The sequence below is a fragment of the Lynx rufus genome, unplaced genomic scaffold (genome assembly GCF_022079265.1).
Source record: "Lynx rufus isolate CCGP_SWC_20201006 ecotype Redwood Valley unplaced genomic scaffold, mLynRuf1.p SCAF_16, whole genome shotgun sequence".
In the NCBI taxonomy this organism is placed as follows: Eukaryota; Metazoa; Chordata; class Mammalia; order Carnivora; family Felidae; genus Lynx; species Lynx rufus.
This window is the reverse complement of record NW_025814830.1, coordinates 56,982,024-57,001,218: the sequence shown is the minus strand read 5'-3', so window position 1 is coordinate 57,001,218 and position 19,195 is coordinate 56,982,024. Positions and strand designations below refer to the sequence as shown.

Here is a 19,195-nt window from a genome sequence, read left to right as displayed (position 1 = left end):
CAGGACACCTGTCACTACACATCTACAGGGACTGTCCCAGGACACCTGTGACTACATATCTATAGGGACTGTCCCAGGATGCCTGTCACTATGCATCTAACGGACTGTCCCAGGACACCTGTCACTGCACATCTAATAGACTGTCCCAGGATGCCTGTCACTACACATCTAACAGCCTATCCCAGGACACCTGTCACTACATATCTATAGGGACTGTCCCAGGATGCCTGTCACTACACATCTAACGGCCTATCCCAGGACTCCTGTCACGACCATCTACAGAGACTGTCCCAGGACACCTGTCACTGCACATCTAATAAACTGTCCCAGGATGCCTGTCACTACACATCTAACAGACTGTCCCAGGACTCCTGTCACGACCATCTACAGAGATGGTCCCAGGATTCCTGTCATTGGACATCTAATGGACTGTCCCAAGACACCTGTCACTACCATCTATAGGGACTGTCCCAGGATGCCTGTCACTACCGTCTATAGGGACTATCCCAGGACACCTGTCACTGCACATCTAATAGACTGTCCCAGAACACTTGTCACTACACATCTAATGGACCGTCCCAAGACACCTGTCACTGCCATCTACAGGGACTGTCCCAGGACACCTGTCACTACATATCTATAGGGACTGTCCCAGGATGCCTGTCACTATGCATCTAACGGACTGTCCCAGGACACCTGTCACTGCACATCTAATAGACTATCCCAGGACTCCTGTCACTACCATCTACAGAGACTGTCCCAGGATGCCTGTCACTGGACATCTAATGGACTGTCCCAGAACACTTGTCACTACACATCTAATGGACCGTCCCAAGACACCTGTCACTGCCATCTACATGGGCTGTCCCAAGACACCTGTCACTACACATCTACAGGGACTGTCCCAGGATGCCTGTCACTACGCATCTAACGGACTGTCCCAGGATGCCTGTCACTGCACATCTAACAGACTGTCCCAAGACACCTGTCACTGTACATCTACAGGGATTGTGCCAGGACACCTGTCACTACCATCTAACAGACTGTCCCAGGCCACCCGTCACTACCATCTACAAGGACTGTCCCAGGCCACCCGTCACTACACATCTAACAGACCGTCCCAGGACACCTGTTACTGCACATCTGTGTGGACTGTCCCAGGATGCCTGTCACTACACATCTAACAGCCTATCCCAGGACTCCTGTCACGACCATCTACAGAGACTGTCCCAGGACACCTGTCACTACACATCTACAGGGACTGTCCCAGGACACCTGTCACTGCACATCTAACGGACTGTCCCAGCATGCCTGTCACTGCACATCTATAGGGACTGTCCCAGGATGCCTGTCGCTACACATCTAACAGACTGTCCCAGGCCACCCGTCACTACCATCTACAAGGACTGTCCCAGGACACCCGTCACTACACATCTAACAGACCGTCCCAGGACACCTGTTACTGCACATCTGTGTGGACTGTCCCAGGATGCCTGTCACTACACATCTAACAGCCTATCCCAGGACTCCTGTCACGACCATCTACAGAGACTGTCCCAGGACACCTGTCACTGCACATCTAATAGACTGTCCCAGAACACTTGTCACTACACATCTACAGGGACTGTCCCAGGACACCTGTCACTGCACATCTAACGGACTGTCCCAGCATGCCTGTCACTGCACATCTATAGGGACTGTCCCAGGACGCCTGTCGCTACACATCTAACAGACTGTCCCAGGCCACCCGTCACTACCATCTACAAGGACTGTCCCAGGCCACCCGTCACTACACATCTAACAGACCGTCCCAGGACACCTGTTACTGCACATCTGTGTGGACTGTCCCAGGACGCCTGTCGCTACCGTCTACAGGGACCGTCCCAGGACGCCTGTCACCACACTGCCCACACGCTGGTCCTCACCCCGCACACCGTGTGGCCTGGTCTCTCAGGCTCTTCCCTGTCCACGTAAAAGCTCCCTGTGAACATGCCAACAGTCCTGGCAGTTAAACACCCGGTCAAGGGACCCAGCACAGCACCTGGCACGGTCTGGTCAGCGTAGGCACGGCTCCTCTTTCTAAGCCAAGGTCACAGCTTGTTCGGTGTCGGGGGCTTTGAGGTTGAGGGCACAGGTCAGGCTCTCAAGGGGTCTGAGACCCCTGAAGGCGCTAGCTGGACCCCTCCCCTGCCCGGTAATCCTCACAGCACAAGGCCTCCAGCCCAATTAGACCTCCTGGTTCACGAGGTCATTTGGGAAGACCTTTCCTTAGGGTCCCTCCCGGCCCCTCGCGCCTGCCTGCGTACGTGGAGTGTAGGGGACACGGAGGCCCCCGTGTCACCCTCCCCACTCCCGACACCTGCAGCCCGAGGGGAGCCAGAGTTGGGGTCAACGAGGGCACAGAGCCTAGGAAGAGGGGGGCCGTGTCCTTCCACACTGGCACCGCCGGGAGGGCAGGCCGTGGCCACCGAGGGGGGAAGGTCGACCCGGCTCCTGTCACACACACGTGTGCCTCACGCTGCGCTCGTGACCTGACCCTGTGCCGTTAGCCGTGTGGGCGGGCGGCTGGGAGGAGGAAGCGGGGAGTCGCATCCTGCCCGCCTCAGTCTCCCCACTAGGTTTTTTAAGTGTGGCAAAATACACAGGGCATAAAATTGACCGTCTTAACTATTTCTCAGCGTCCAGTTCAGGGGCATTGAGTACCTTCATGCTGTGCAGCCATCACACCATCCGCTTCCAGAACTTTCTCATCTTCCCAATTGGAGCTCCGTCCCCATGAAACACCCCTTCCCCCCCCAAGACCCCATCTGTTACTGTCTCTGTGGATCTGACTCTCTAGGGGCCTCGTGTAAGTGGGACCTTACAGTGTCTGTCTTGTCGAGATGGGCTGACTTTGCTCAGCAAAAACTGAGCACACGCCCACTGGACGCATGCTGGGCACGCCCGTGCTGGGCACACCTGCTGGCCGTGGCTTCCGGAAGCTTGGGGTGCCGCCTCCCGTGTCAGGTCTGCCTTAGCGGGTGGTCGTCCCAGCGGCCTGTCAGAATGGCGGGCTCACTCCCATCTCACAGAAGGGGACAGTGAGTCCAACAGACATTCAGGGTGCACCTGCCGTGCGCCAGGACCCTCCTCCTGAGGAGCCGCCCTGCCGGGGAGGGTGGGGCAGGTGGGGGCCTTTTCGAGGCCGGGACCCTTGTCTTTCTACCCCTCCCTTCTCGGCTTGTCTCTTCAAAATAAGTCCCCGTGAACACTGTCACAGTACGCAGAGTGGGGGCAGTGTGACGTGGGGCCCAGCCCGAGGGCACCCAGGAGATGAAGTCCAGAAGGATGCTGGACTCCCCGTGTGTGTCAGGGCGGGGGGGGGGGGCGGGAGGACACAGATGGGAGCCAGGGCCTGTCCCCAGCCTCCCCAAGCCTGGGGTTTCCCTACCGTCCAATGGGAGACCAGGCCTCCACCAGCCTCAGAGGCCTCAGAAAATCCCCGCAGGGCTGTTTGACTCAGCAGGAACCTACCCCAGATCCCCTCGAGGTTCTGTGAGACTATTTGGTGGAATGAGTCAAAACATCCAGAAGGTTCCCACTTACGCGGGAGGCCGGGAGGCGGCAGGGCCCGGCTTGGCTCTCCCCTCCCCCAGCACAGCTGCCACCGCGGCTGCGCCAGCACGGGGCCCATCTGCCCGCCTGGCGCCTTCCCAAGGCCGGGGGGTGGGGGGGGGCAGGGGCCAGCAGGGACGGGAGCCGTGCGGTGCCCGGGGTCCAGGCTCCTGCCCTCTCTGTGTCCTGGGAAACGGCCCAGCAGTCCCGCCCCGGAGGCTGGTGCCAGGGGCGGACGCGGAGCCCGGGGCGGGCACGGTGAGTGCTCGCTGACCCCCGGCGTCAGCCTTCTCCCAGGTCCACACCCGCCGCCCGAGTTCCCCGTGGGACTCAGATGGGGCGGAAATGCTTCCTGCGGATGGGGGAGCCCCTCCTGCACTCTGTGCCCCTCGGTCCGCACCCCCCCGGTGGAGGTGGGGCTCCTCCCCCCAAGTGGGCGAGGCCCCCGCGTCCGGACCACCCAGGGCGGCTGGCCAGGGGTCTCCCAGCCTGGAAGGACAGGCCTTGGGGGCGCCCTGCTTCCCGTTGCCCCTGAGAGAGCCAATGGGGGCGGAGACAGGCTCAGGGTTGGCAAGCCGGCCTCCCCGTGTCAGGACCCTCTGCTGCTTCCGTGGGCCCAGTGCTGCCCCACGTGCTGTGGGGAGTCCCTGCCCCCAAATGACTTCACTGCTATTAGATGCAATTTATTGCTCAAATCAGTTAGAAGGCCCCAGGGAAACAGCCCAGACCTCATGATGGCTGCTGTGTGTGGGAAGGAAATGTACGTTCCAGAAGGTCTGGAGACCTCCACCCCAGGCCAAGGTCTGGGCGTGCAAGTCTCCCGGACAGCGTGCAGGGTGGGTCCTGAGAAATGGGGCCTTGGCCCCCAGTGGCTCAGGAGACCGCCAGCCAACACACAGGTCAGCCTGGTGGCCTGCCTGGAAGAGGGGGCAGGCAGGGAGAGACCTGCAGAAGGGCCGAGTCCGCATGCCCACGCTTCGAAGCGGAGGCGAGCGCCCCTCCATCTCCGAGGGGAAATGTTGGGGCCACGCCCGGCAGAGGGCCATGCCCACGGCCCATGGCCGGGAGGTGGGCACACAGCGGACTTCAGACCCGAGGGTTGTACCCAACCCCTCCCCAGCTTCTGCTTGACTGGGGCACCCTGCGAGGTTTCCCCTCCCTGCTTGCCAAACCGGGGAGGCTTGGGGTATCGGTAGGACCGGGCTGGGCCCGGGCAGCTGTGTGAGCTCAGGCAGGGGCCTGTGTGGAGCTGCACGGACTGGGTCATAACCCCCACTCCGGCCTGCTTAGCTGTGTGCTTTGGTTACTGAACCTCTCTGTGCCTCTGCTGTCCCATCTATACGATGGGAGGAGTGACACGTTTTAGGTTTTCACTATGATTATTAAATGACAGAACGACCTCACAGGCTGTTGGAAGGATTGGACCAGTTAACGTCTTGTCAGCCACGTAGCATCGGCTGTTTGCCTGTCCTCCCTCCGAGGCTGGAACTGGATTCCAGCAGGGGCCGGTCACCGGTCCCGAGGGCTGCACTGGGACCCAGCTTTGGAAGGGATCTGCCCCCAGGGATGGCATGGGGTAGACTCTGGCCTATCTCTTGTGTATCGTCGACTCACCGCTCCGAGAAGGCCCCCCGGCGCAGGCAGCCCCCTAAACAGACACCCACGCGTAGTAGGATAGGCAGAATGTTCTAGAACACTTGGGACATCGGGTTTCTCACTGGTGGAGTGAGGGGTGGGCCGGACCCTCATGTGCCCATACACGGACAGCATACCCGCTCGAGCCACGCTGATGCCCAGGGCAGACGTGGCCAATGGACCGCGGCCCTCCCTTCCCTTTGGGTCCGCCTGAGCCAACAGCATACCTCCTTCTCACGAGCGGCCCTGTGCCCACTTCTTGCCTGGACTTGGCACGTGGGTGCGGAGCTGTCGGCCCCTCAGCCCGGACAGGACCTGACCATCTCAGCATCTGTAAACCGGCAAACCTGGGGAAGAGATGGGAACGGGTCCGACAGCCGCTCGCATCCGTGGGAGGCGGGATGTGCCGTTGCGGGTAGAGCGAGGACCCTGAGGTGCCCCAGGAAGCAGAGAGCCCGAGCGTGGCCGCTGTGGTGTAGACCACGCTACTCGCCACAGGCCCTGGAACTGCAGTCCTGCTGTAAACCCTGCTCCGGCAGGTGCGGGCCACGGGACCTTGGATGGGCTGTGCCCGCCTCCCACGAGCCTCCGCGTGCCCTGGGCCGGACGGTGAAGCGGGCGGGCCGGGCCGGGGGGCTACGGCCCGCAGTGGAGCCTGAGGAGGAGGGTCAGGCTGGTAGGAAATGCTGGCAGGGGCGGGGGTGCTCCCCGGAGGCGGCCCTGAGGGCTCCAGGCTCGGGCAAGGCAGGCATTCGGCAAGGTGTCCGTCAGCAGCCGCTGCCCCCGCTATTATTTGCCAGCGGCACCCGCTCTTAGGGGGTCCCCGATCCCCTGCAGACAGGCCTTCCTGGGCGAGATCCAGGCCCCCCTCCCCCGGCAAAAGGGCGCCGAGATGTGAGGGGGCGCCCTGAAGGCCCGTCCTCCGTCTTCAGTGCCTGAGGGACAGGAGGGCCGCCGCCTTCCTCGCGGTGAGCCAGGGGCCCCGGAAGAGGTGCCCGCGCGACAGCCCCAGATCGGGGAATCCCGGCTGGCGCTTTGCCACCACCTCCCTGCCACCCTCCTCCACCAGGAGCCAGACACATTCCAGATCCTTGCCAAGCTGGGGGAGGGACCGCACTCGCTTTCCTACTCCCAGCCGTCCTTTCTGCTGCCTGCGTGTAATTAACAGAGTAATTAAAAACAGGATGAGTTAATTGGTATTCATTTATGTGGCAGATGTTTTTAATTGAGGCAGGAAACAATTTACCTGTTTACATAAACAATGGCAAAGCCAGGCTTGTAAAACACATTTTTAAAAATATTTTCCTCCCCTTTCCTAAAAAGAACTGAAATCCGTCGGTCTCCCCGGTGCCTGGGTGTGAGAGCGAGCAGGCCCCGCCTCGAGGGAGGCCTGGGGGGGGAGGGGGGAGGGGGGAGGGGGGAGGGGGGGCCGAGAGGAAACATCTGTTGAAAAGGTTTGCTTCCAGAGGACGCTGTTTTCTTTCAATTCAGAGAAAGGAGGTGTTGTTCCCAGGTCGTGGGGACACCGGCTCTCGGTGGCGCCTCCCTAGAGGGCTCTGGGGAGCAGGGGACCCTGTTTGGGCAGAAGGCGGGCAGGCAGGTGGGCGCCCCTCTGGCGGGAGGGGAGGAGCACCCTTTCCACCTGCAGTCTGGCACCTCGGGGGGGGGGGTGCGTGCTGGGGCCGTGCGTCTTGCACGGACACTGTGCACCACGTGGAGTCGAATGGAGCGAAAGTACAGATTAGGTTCCTCGTCACGCGGCCGCCTTGCTCATGGTGCCCCTGATGCACGGCCCTAGAACCTTCCGCGGTAGTCGCAGGAGCTCTCAGCGATGAAGGACCCGCGTGCGCCAGCGAACAGCGGCCCCGGCCCGACCTGCCCCGTCCTGCCCTGTCCTCGTCCCCCCGGGGCTGCAGGCAGGCCGGGTGAGCCAGTGCGCAGGGAGAGCCCAGGAGCGCCGCCGAGGCAACGAGCGTTCCGGGAGTTCCCAGGTGTAGGCTGGCCCCAAGTTGGCACTTACTGTATGCCTGGCGGCGGTGCTGGTTTCGCTCTGATCCCGTTAACTCTCCAAGGAAGAGCTAATCACGCCCGCGTCCAGGCACCGGGCGAGGAGACCCCGCGTCCTCGGACGCGCACGAGCCCAGCGGAGAAAGGCCCCGGGCGGAGTCTTGCCGGAGTTTGCCTTTTCTTAAAGGGTGAGCACGCACAGGGTGTATCCGCACGGAAACATCCGGAAGCATCCACAAGAATCGTCCACAGAGGCCACTTGGGGTGGCGGGCGGAGGGCTGGGGACCCCGTTCCCCCGTCCCCGTGTCTTTGCCGGTGGAGCGTTGCCGGAGCGGGGTTCTCCTCCCTGCCCGTGGCGGCCCGTCACCGCGGGCACGTTGCCGACTTCTCTGGAAGTAGGGTAAGTAGCAGGGCCTGTGACCAGACCTTGGCCGGGGATGCGCAGCGAACGCGCAGACATTCTCGGCACTGAAAGCTGGGGAGAGCGATCCCCTTGAGGCTCATGGCAGCACCTGCCCTGGCAGAGTCTGGGCTGTGCCTTCTGGGTGACGTACGGCTAGAGTTTCCGGGACATTTTGATGGTTCCTGGGGCAAGAAGACGGAATGTTCCAGAATCCACCAGGGAGAGGGCCCTGCAGAATGTGGTCAGTAGCCGCCATGAGGCGGGCTCAGTTCCCTCCCTCCTGGAGGTGCTGTGAGACCACCCAGCCTCCAGGCCCCTCCTGCGTTGCGGCGGTTAAATCGTAAAATGAACCACAGCCGTGGGTGTCTGAGGAGGTGAGCGGGGACCACAGGCCCTTCTTCAGTGCTGTGTGACCTGGGGCCAGGACCTGAACCTCTCCGAACATCTGGGAAGTGGGGGCCTCCCGGGTGCTGTGAGCTGTGAGCTGTGACGTGTCAGGCTGGCCTCCTGCCTTTACCAAGTGCTCTCCCAGAGGAGGCCTGAATCTGCCAGCAACCCAAACCCCACGGAGGCAGAGGCAGGAGGACCGCCCTGGGATGTCCGCGGCGGGAGACCCTGGGGATGCGTGTGCCCCTGGGAGGGGCCGGGAGCCACGGGTCTGGCCCTTCGCGGGTCCCGGGCCCACAGAGGCTCCCTGCATCGGGCATGAAGGCTGTGAGGGGCCGACTCTCGCCGCAGCTCAGGTGCACCTGCTGACGGTTCCTCCTCGTCACAGTAGAGAGGGAACATCAGCGCCAGCCTGGGGACAGTCAGCCCAGCTGCCTCCTCACGCCCCCGCCTCCCCCTGGGCGGGTGTCTCCAGCGCCTCCCTGCCCCCGCTCCTGTTTGAGGGTCTGTTTGCACGGTGTCTCCCGGGGTCCCTCAGGGGCTGTCACCAGGGGGCTGTGTCTGCACCCCTCGGGGGAGACCGTGAGGCTCAGAGAGGTCGCCGCGTCCTGGGTGCCACACCGCCGTCTGCATTCGTGTCTCTTGCGTGCACGTGACAGGTGAACAGGTCCACACGGGTCGCGCACACACGAGGGTGGCCGTTCTGTGGCTGGCGGCTGGCGGGAGAATCGCCTGGCACTCGGGGAAGGGCCCTCGGTTGGACACCCGTGCAGGACACAGCGCCAGGGTCTAATTGTTATTTAGCATTCATTCGAGCGGCGCTATCATTTTAAATTCTGGAAGCTTTCCTCTGGAGGGTTCAAGGTGATATGCAGCCAATTTGCACATTTCTTAAACAATGAAAACACTTTGGGATCAGTTAAGCCTTCCGTGGTGCCCCATTGCCAGCAGAGGAGAATCCTAAGCGCGCTCGGCCGGGTTTTCCAGACCCTCCACAGACTGGCTGGACCTTCTGTCGCGCCCCCCGCTGCTGCCCGCCGTGGATGCCCGCGCAGTGTGGTGCGTGGTGACTTCGGTCCCCGTGCGCGCCTCCTTTCTCCAGGTGTGTGAACCCCGCGGCCGCCAGGCTCCAGCCACTCGTCGCCGCTCCTGGAAGCTTCTCTGAGACTGAACACCCCAGCCCAGGGTGTGCCCGCGGCCGTCTGTGCCCCTCCCCCCTCGATCGGCCCCGTCGGAGGGCAGCCTGGCTAACTTACACCCCAGGGCGGAGGACCTCCCTGGACTTCAAGTCCTTTTCCTAGCTAAGTGATCTGGGACCGAGATCCGTTTATTCACTTGGGTGACGACTCCTAACTACCTGTCACTCCGTTATCCCCTTTGTGGCGGGAGGGGCAGTGCTGGTGGCTAGCAGGCAGTTTAAAAACAAATCAAGGGCAAGGTTTAAAGGGGCGGTGGCTAGGCGGGAAGAAAGAGAGAAGGAAATCTTGCCCCCCTTCTCCCCAAGGGCCGTTTCTGTTTCCTTTTAGAGATTCTCTGAATATATATTCGGTCGCCTTTAAAAAACTCCAGGGGGGTTTTACGTCCTTTCTTGGGGTCTCACCCCTCCCATAGGAAACGGGTATGCAGGGACCCCACAGAGTCTGCCTGTGCCGTCCCCCCCCCCCCCCGCCCGGCGCTCTGTCTCAGCCCCTCCCGGGGGACAACCAACTGCTGGACCCTGCTGTCCAGATCTCAGTGTACGTGTCCTTCACCCGGGAGGCCTCACTGACTTTCCCCCACCCAGGGGAGGGCCCTCCTGGGGTCTCTGGCCCTCTCCCCATTCTGTCCTAGCCAGGTGTGTGAGTGAAGAAGTCCTCGTGGGGTGCTCACTTAACGGGCGCTTGCTTGATCGTCAGAACAGCATCCCCCCAGTGTGCAGATGAGGAAGTCGAGGCTCGGAGGAGCAAAGGGCCTTGGAAGGGCCACTCGAGACGTGAGACCCCGAGCTAAACTCCACCCGCCCAACCCCAGAACCGGGCTTGTCCCACTGTTGCACAGATCTGTGTGTCCACCTGTCTGTCTGCCCACCTTTGCACCCGTCCACCTGTCCCCTCATCCATTCCCCTGTCCGTCCGTCCACCTGATACTCCGTCCTCTCTCTCTCTACTCATCCACCCGGCCGGCCGTGACAGCACACCCGTTGTCCCAGCCCAGTCACACTCGGGTGAGTGCGCCCGTGTGCAGATGGGCCCCGTCCCCTCGGTGGGGTGGCCGACGTGCGTGGGAGGCCTGGGAGGGGGCTCCCGGAGCTCCCGGACCAGTGCCGGGCAGGGGGGGCACCCCTTCCTCCTGCTGCCCCTCCCCCCAGCAGGCGGCCAGATGGCAGGGCGCCTCCCCCGCGCCTCTGAGGGAGCCGCTCGCTCTTGGCCGCGCAGCCCCGGCAGCTGGGCGAGGAATGCGCTCCCTTCACGCGCCAGCCGCAGGGCCCACGGGCCGGCATCTGGGTCGCGTTTGCGGCCCCCTCTGGGGAGCACGGCAGCTTGGAGCCCTCGGCCCCCCTGCCCTCCAACCTCGCGCTCGCTCGGTGCCAGGAGGCCGCAGAAGGCGGGGACGCGTGCCCAGGAGGCCGTGCCCTCCCCGCTTGTTTGGGGGCGTCGGCGGCCCGTCGGCCTCTGGGCCCCGCGGCCCGGCCCCAACCCAGACTCTGAACCGCTGTCCCCCCGGGAGCCACGGCCGCCTCCTCGTGCCTCCTCCGCGCGTGCGTTTGTTCACGAGGCAGAACGTCGTGCGCTTCTCCCCTCCTGGTTTGGACGCGCGGGTCGCCTTCCCTCGCGATTCGACAGTATTCCGTGGCGTCCTTTCCGCTCGCCCGCGAGGCTTCCGTCCCCCACACGGGAGCCGACGGCTCGCGCCCTCCGGGTGTGCCCGGTCGCCAACGTCACCTGCCCCGGTCGCCGCGGCATTGGGACCGGCTCCCGACTCCCACGACGGGGCTGGCGCCACGTGACGTGAGTGGAGCTGCGCGGCGCGAGCTGTCTGGGGCCTGGCGTCGTTCACGCGGCCGCACGTTGGCGAGAGGCGGTCTCACGGGCTGCCGCGTGCGTCTGCTGTCCCCGCTCGGTGCTCTTCCCCCGACGGGCCTCCCACGGCCCATTTGCCCCTGAACCTGATGAGCATTCGGATGGCTTCCAGCCTGGGCGTCTTGGCCAAGTGGCTGGAGGGCGCTTGCTGCCGAAGCCGCCGTGCCCGCGCTTGTGCGGGTTCTGTGGTGTGGTGGTTCGGGCTGGTCGATACTGAAAAGCAATTTCCAAAGCCAGGGCACCCACGGCGGGATGTTTGAGGTCCTGTGATGCCGCACCGACCAGAGAAGTTCCTTCACGGCGCTCTACTGGGGCCACCTCGTTTGTCCCCTCTTGTCACGCTCCTAAACAACGCAGTGATAAGCATCCTCAGAGATAACTCTCTGCCTGTGTCCCCGAGGGTTTCCCTAGAACGCATTCCCTAAGGGGGACGTGGCCGTCCACGCTGAGACGCCACCACAAGAGGAATGAGAAGCAGAGAGGCGGGAGTCTCTGGGTCAACTTCCCCTTGCGCGCTGTGATGGGATCCTGGCCCCCGAAGTCCCTTCTGGCTCCCAAATGGTTCTCAGTACCACAGTGTATCAGTCAGTTTCTACTGTGTAACAAACCACCACAAAACTTAGCTGCTGCAACAACCACTGTGGTCTGGCTCCTAGTTCTTGGGGCCGGCAGGTTAGGCAGGTCCCCTGGGCACTTTGGGTCCCACCGGGCTTGCTTTCGGGCCTGTGGTCAGCAGACTGTGGGTGGGCCCTCGCGTGACCGGGGACTCAGGCGGGCCAGCTCTGCCCCACGAGAGTCCCGTCCTCCGGCAGGCTGACTGAACAAGAGAGCGAGCGCAGCAAACTCCCCCGTGTCCCGACTCAGAGTGGGCTGACGTCGCTTCTCACTTCCGCCACGTCCGGAGCCAGGCCCGGGGCCAGCCCGGACGCGGAGCAGGGGCCTCCCGGCCGTGTCGAGTACTTGGAAGAGTGGCGGTCACACAGCAAGGGGCGTGGGTCAGGGAGGGTGAAGGACTGAGGCCTTTCGTGATGCGTCCGCCCCACAGGTGGTGGGGGGGGGTCTTAAGCTTATTGCTGCGGGGCAGGCTCCAGACGGCCCCCGGTCCTCGGCACTTTGCGGGGTGCTGCCGTGCTGCCTCCGAGTACAGCCTCGGAGCCGCCGCCAGCCGAGGCCTGCCCGGGCTCTGCCCGCCGCAGGGAGCCGAGCTCTCGAATGTGAGGAGGGCGGGGCCCAGGGCAGCGCGAGGGCGGGCGGGCGGGGGCGCCGGTTCTCTCGCGGGGCCGGTGCACAGACCGTCGAGGGTGTGCCGCAGACCGGCCGCCTGCCCGGCACCGTCCGGGCTCCGTCTGGGGGTTGGCGGTCAGCGGGGAGACGGGCCGCGGACACGACAACCGACGTGGGATGATCGCAGGTGCAGACAAGAGGCCCCAAGAAAATAAAGTCGGGTGAGGCGGCAGGACGGGCAGGGCGGGGCGGTTCTGGCTTGGGGGCCGGGCAAGGCTTCTCCGAGGAGGAGGGACGTGTGAGCCAGAGCCGACTGACGAGGAGACAGCCTTGTGAAGGTCTGGGGAACCCTCCAGCAGGTGCAAAGGCCTGCAGCAGGACGGGGGTGCCGGACAGGCAGGTGGCCGGGGAGGGCGGCCAGAGTGCGGGAGGCGTGGCGGGGTCCTGTCCGCCTGCCCCCCATCGGGCCCTGGAACACGAACTGGACGGTCCCGCCCCGTCTTCCCGGTTCCTGATGGGCCCAGGTCGGTCTGTAGAGAGTAAACGTGCCGTGCTTTTCCAGAGATGCCGGGAGGAGACAGACAGGCCACAGGTGTCGGGGATGAGGTCTCTCAGCCTGGGGCCACGTACCCAGGTCAGAAGCGGCGAGAGGGCCCGGCCTGGAGGGGCCCCTGGGCTGGGGCTGCAGGCCGTTCAGGCGGGGTAGCGTCTGGTCCAGTTTTGTGTCTCTCAGTGACAGACGGACCCTCCCACCCAGGCCGACCGGCTCCCTCCACTGCCGATGGGATGTTGTGACGCCCGCTTACGGCGGCCCGGACACCGCCCAGGGTCCCCTCTGTGGCTGCGAGGGGCCTTCCCTGTGGACCCCTCACCCTTGGACACAGGCTCGCTGTCACCCCCGTGCGCACGTTCACAGTGAGGGACGAGCTCCGCGTGCACCAGCTGGGGACGTCAGCCTTAGAGCCGGACGCACGTGGGATCTGCCGTGTGGTGGCTGTGTGACCCCGGGGCAGGTGACAGCGCCACTCTGTGCCTCAGTTTCCCCACTGTACCTGGGGGCTCTAACACCTCATGGCGTTCTCAGGAGGAGCTGAGGAACAGAGGGTTTCAGCGCCCAGAACACGAACAGCTCCCGGCAAAAGGGAGCGAGTTTAAAATCAAAGTTGTGGGGGTGTGCGGCACGTGGGGGCCAGCCCTTCCTCCCGGGACCCCGCAGCAGGGCCCCCGACGCGTGCACACCTTTAGCAAGACGCCATGTCCGTGAGTGCTGGACTCTGTCCGTGGGTCACCCTTCTGTGACTCCTGGGGGTGGGGTCTCCCCGCCCTCCTTGTCAGGGGTGAAAACCAAGGCCCAGAGTAGAAAGGCCACTGACGGTCCAGCCAGGGGACAGAGACGGGACAGAGGAGGCCAACCGGAACCCTGGTTTGCGAAGCCCCTCTGGGCTCTGGCCCAAAACCACCCCCACCGCAGAAGCGGGAATTATGGGCCCCGTGTACCAGTGGGTAAACCGAGGCTCAGAGATGTGCCGTTTTCCTGAGTTCACAGTTGTTCGCGGAGCAGGATGGGCGCCCCGCTCTCCTGAGTCCCAGCCCGGCTTTGTTGCCGTGGTGACCTGTGACCTCTGCCACTGGCCACACAGGCCCAGGGGGTCACGGGGTCCCTGAGGCCGGGCAGGCCGGGGTGGCCCAGCACCACGCAGTGGGCAGGGCGGTGTCCGCAGAGCTCACGGCCAGAGGAACGACCCCCAGGGCCACGTGGAGGATCTGGATGGCCGTGGCTCCAAGCCACAGAAAGCCGCTGCGGCCAGCGGAGGGGAAAATACCAATCCCTGTATTTTCATATTATTTCTTGTTCCTCCGGCCGCAGAGGCTGTAAGAGAAAGCAGATGTGGGAAGCACCTGGGACTCATCAGGGCTGCACCCCCCCCACCCCAAAAATCCCGAGCGGCTTTACTGGGGATCAAAGACAAGCCTTCCCTCTGACCTTGGCCCAGGAGCGTCCTGGTCAAGCCCACCCGTCTGGGCATGGAGGGTCACCCAGTATCCTGGGTTCGCCCTGAAGGCAGGCAGCCCCCCCCCCCCCCCCGCCAAGCCCGTTCGTCTCTTCCTCAGCCTGGTGGCTCCCATCTGTCGCCGGTCGGACCCTTCTGAAATGTGTGTCTTCCTAGGAATTCACGCCTCATTTTTCCTGTTTATCCCACACACGCCCATAGCCGAGGAGCCCTTGCTCCCGCACCAGTCAGAGAGGCTTTGGAGGACCCCCAGGGCCGAGAGCAAGGTCCCCACTGCAAGGGGGTGGCTGTGAAGGAGGAGGGGCACTTGAGGGGCAGGACGGCAGAGGTCTGGGGGCTCAGTGCCCCCTCCTCCACAAGAGATCTCTTGCCCCAGTCTCTGCACCGCTCCCCGGGGAACCACACATCCTGTGTGAGCTGCTGGCCACCTCCAGGGCCCAGGCCCTGCACAGAGCCCCGCGGCCCCCGAGGGGATGACGGTCTCCACGGAGGGGCCCCTCGGCCTTCCCTGCAGGGACCTTCCCACCCCACCCTGCAGCCCTGCCTCTCACAGCTCTCCGGCCGAGCCCCTTTCCCACGTGGCCAGGAAACCCACTGGACCGAGTGAGCCACAGCGGATGCCCACGCCCCCCGTGGGCACAGAGGCCTTGGAGGTGCTGAGCCCTCGGGGGGGGGGGGGCGGCTGCACAGACCGGGGGCGCGGCTCTGGGCCTTACAGGGCTGCCGGCCGCTGGGCCGTGCTGGGGTCCACGCGCGAACGCACCCTTGAGCCCCCTGCGGGTCCCGCCCTCCAGGGAGCACGCGTGGCTTCTTGTCTCCTCCGTGGGTGTGGAGTCGGGCTTGTAATTAGAAGGGGCTTTGGGCCCCACGTGGAGCCGCTGTCCGAGAGAGGAGGGACAGGCGGAGCCCTGGCCTCCCGCCTTCCGTCTCCTCGTCTTTCCGGTGCGTGGCGCTGCGGGTGCTGAGGGCGGTGGGGACGTGGCTACGCGGCAGCTGGGGCGCGATCGTGTGTGGCCCCGAACGCCACACGGCAGCTTGACCCCCACAGGGAAGGAAGTAGGGAGCCACTGCGGGTCCCTGTGGGGCGCCTCCCTTGCTGTGTGACGCTGGGCCTCAGTGTCCCCACTGGAAAGTGGGCGATAGGGGTGTCCTCCTCAAGGGCAGGCGTGTGAGGAGGGCGCACTCACCACCCGCGCTCGGGGTTCCGGAAGCCCAGGCCCAGCCCGGACGGACAGACCAGGGGCTTCTAACAGGCAGAGCTACCCCGCTCTGGGGTGGGGCTGCCCAAAGGGGCGGCTGGAGGGTCTGCAGGGGACAGGCCCCTCCTCTTCCCTCGGAGCTGCCCAGCCCTCGCGGGGTGCTGCGCGCTCCCCTCGAGGCATCCCCGGGCTCTCCCCGGGGCAGGCTGGGCTCCAGACCCTCCAGCGGGGCAGACACGCAGGGGGCCAGGACTCACGCCTGCTGAAAGGGAGCGGGTGAGGCACGGAGGCTGCCGTCACGAACTGCTCCCCCCTGGATTCTCCTGGCGGTAATTCAAGTACGTACAGAGCACCTACTGTGTGCCCAGCGCGGTTCTGGACACTCGGCCTCACTGAGATAGAAGGTTGCCTTTGGGCAAAGATGCAGGGGAGGTGAGCTCACGATACCATGAAGGTATCTGGGGGAAAGACTCCCTGGCAGAGGGAACAGCCCGTGCAAAGGCCCTGAGGTAGGAGCACTTGAGTAGACTCGGAGAGGGGAGGTGTGGGAGATGAGGGCGGAGAAGGGCTGGGCCAGGCACGAAGGAGCCCATGGGCGCTCTCGGGGTGCTGGCTGAGGGGCAGGGAAGCCACTTTGTACAGTCTTGGGGAACACGTCTTGGCCCTGTGGTTCCCAAGAAAGGCAGGCGTATGGGTTTACGTTGGCTGGAGTTTTAGAATATTGCCTGCTGTCGGGCCAGGGGCAGAAGCTGGGAATTCAGGGACAGGTCCGGCCCCCGGCTCTGCCCCTCACCTGCCCTGTGGAGCCCTCACCTTTGAGGACGAGTCCTCACCGGGTCGTGGAGCACACCGCGAGGCTGGTCTTGACCGGACGACCTTGGAGGGGGGCTCGAGTGACCGAAGGGGAAATAGGCACCGGTTGCAAACGTGGGTTTCCCTTTGGCCTCGGCACCACCAGAGCCACCGAGATCGCGGCGCATTCTTAGCACTCGTCCCACGCCCCGACGTACAGATGTGGACACTGAGGCTGGGGGGCAGCGTGCCCAGAGTCCTTGCCGCACCCCCGGGTTCTGCCCTCTGCAGAGGGGGTGAGGGGGCCTGCACCGAGCTTCCGGAGCCCTGCAGAGGCTTCTGCTCTGTTACTTGTGAGGCTGGCCTCTGTGTCATCCTGGGAACTCGAGAGGGGCTCGGAACGTTTGCGGCCCCCCCTCCAGCCCGCGCATCAGTTCCAGGAGAGGGGCCTGGGCTGCGGCCGCATCCCGGGACGGCAGGGCCCTGAAGCCGGGCCTGCCTGGTCCTGACAGGGGGCACGTCCCAGGACTCCACGGACAGACTGGTTTCTGGGGCCAGACGGCCTGGGTTTGCGGCCAGCTTCCCCTCCCTATACCGGGTTTCCTCACCTGCCCACCTCATATGCTTATTGTGGGGTGAGCTGAGGTGACTCGTGTGAAGTGCCCAGGTCAAGGCCCAGCGCGCACTCAGGACTTTATCACCATGGCTTTGTTACCTACCTGTCAATACCGGTCCCTGCCGGTGCAAAGGCCCTGAGGCAGGCTACCTGCCCACCTTCCTAGTTTCTCATGACCTTTGTAAGGGTCAGGTGAGGTACCAGCAGAAATCAGACCCAAATGATCAAAGCAGGGGCTTATTACTTCTGGCAGCAATACAGACTTGAGGCAGGCAGAGGAAGGTTCTAGAACCCAGGGCTGGGAGCTCTGGGTTGTGGCCAGTTCTCAGCCAGGCCGGGCGGGCTGGGAACCACAGCCGGACAGGGACAGTGATGGATGGGGTGGCTTGTTCCGGCACATTCCATGTTCTTTCCCACCGGCTCCGCCCGGCCTCGGAGAGCTGCTTCCTCTGCGGACGGATTAGAGACATTCAGCCGGGGACTGGATACGCTGTCTGGGAAAGACACAGGGTCTCCCATGGGCCTGTGGCGTGCGGGCTGAGGTCTGGGAATGTTCTCAAGGCGGGTGGGGGGGAGGCAAGGCTGGGGATGGGGGCCACAGCGCCTCCGCTCGCCGGGACGCCCAGGCGTGAGCCGACTCGTGCGCTTCCAGACCCCACCGGGTCCCCGGCCCCCCAGCGTGCAAGGTGGGAGCCGCCACAAAGAGAGCCCCCGTGGGGTGGTGGACGGGCAGTCAGAAGAGGGAGGGACCGCGGGTTGCAGGCGGGTAGGTGAGCTGCCCGGGGCATACCCGGACCGCTACTCTGCCGTGTGAGCTGAGCAGGTCACTTGGCCTCTCTGTGCCTTGGCTTCCCCACCGGAAAGTGGAGACGAGAAGAGCCGCTGAGGGATGTGGGAAGTCACACAAGCCGCGGTTCTGGGCCCTTCCTCAGAGGAAGACCAGGCTCCTGGCTCACCAGCTGTTCCACAGCCCTTTGCCGAATTTCATCCAGCGCTCGTGTGCGCGGACCGCTACCCCGCCTGTAGAGGAGCAGAGAGACTCAGAGGGGTGCAGGTCACACGGCCAGGGAGCAGTAGAGCCGGGACTCAAACCAGCTTCGCGAGACTCACGAGGCCCCTGTGCTTGTCACCCCCGCCCCTGCGGCCTCTTCTGGAAGGACGCGTGGTGGTGACACCGAGCCCGCTCGCCATGTGCCCTCGGCAGACGCCGCACGTCTCAGTGCCTGTGAATCGGGGCCGCGGCAGCCGCCCCCCGCCCCCCGGGCCCCGGGGCAGAGAGCAAGCCGTGGGCGCTCGCGTGTGTCCTCCGTGATGCGCGTCCGTGGGACGAGTGTGGCCACGAGCCAGGTGCTCACAGGCGGGGGAGACGCCACGTGACCCGGTGTGCTGGCCCCTGGCACCCACGGTAGCCCCTGAGGGCCCGGCTCGTAATAAACAGGTGCCGTGTGAGGGGAGGGCGGGCGGGCGGCTCTGGTGGGTTCCCTCCGCCCCCTCCTGTGGGCAAAGCCGAAACGAAGCCCCCGGCGTGGAAGGGCTTTGGAGAGTGGGAACAGGCCGCGCGTCCCCCGTGTCCCAGCCTGGCATCCGAACCCCCCCAGGCCCCACCCGGGTGACATGTCAGACGGTGGGGGGGGGGGCGGCCGGGTCTGCACCCCGCAGGGTGGCCCGGGGCCCGCGGTGGCCGCTGCATTTGCCTTCTTTGGTTGTCACCAGGGACTGGCCGCCGGCCCCGCGGCCAGGCGGCGTTGACGGGCCCCCACAGCTGCAGCGCACGTGTGCGCGGCCGTCAGCTCCCTGACAGCGGGCGCAGGGGGCAGGGCGCCCGGCGGGAGGGAGGCCAGCGGCTGCAGCTGAGTGGACAGCAGGTGCGCGTGGCCGGGGCGGCTGCTGCTGACCGATTGCCTCCCTGCCCCGTGGGGCCCGGCGGGGAGAGGCCCTCCTCAGTGTCGGGGCCCAGGGCCCCGGGGCAGAGGGCTGTCACGGCCCCACGGGCGCTGAGGGCCACGGGCGTCTCGGCTCTGTGAGGGGGGGGTGGGGACGGGGCCGTGCCGTGCCGTCGTCGGCGTTGTTGATCTCCGTCCCTGGACGCGCGCGTGCATCTGTGGGTCCTGGTCCCGCGGGGCCCCTGGGAGAGGAGACACGAGACGCAGCGACGCACAGACGGCCCGCAGGTGCGGAGCCCCGGCCCCGGGCGAGACCCCCTCGGTGTCAGCAGGGTGAGCCCGGGGCAGCGGCTGGGGCAGCGTGGGCTGTGCCCCGGGAACAG

The 19,195-nt window shown here is 64.6% G+C and overlaps 1 protein-coding gene across 1 annotated transcript in view; it reads left to right on the top strand.

Annotated features, from left to right (window-relative positions):
• Positions 1-19,195, top strand: part of CBFA2T3 (CBFA2/RUNX1 partner transcriptional co-repressor 3) — an 82,830-nt gene that overhangs the window by 41,050 nt on the left and 22,585 nt on the right.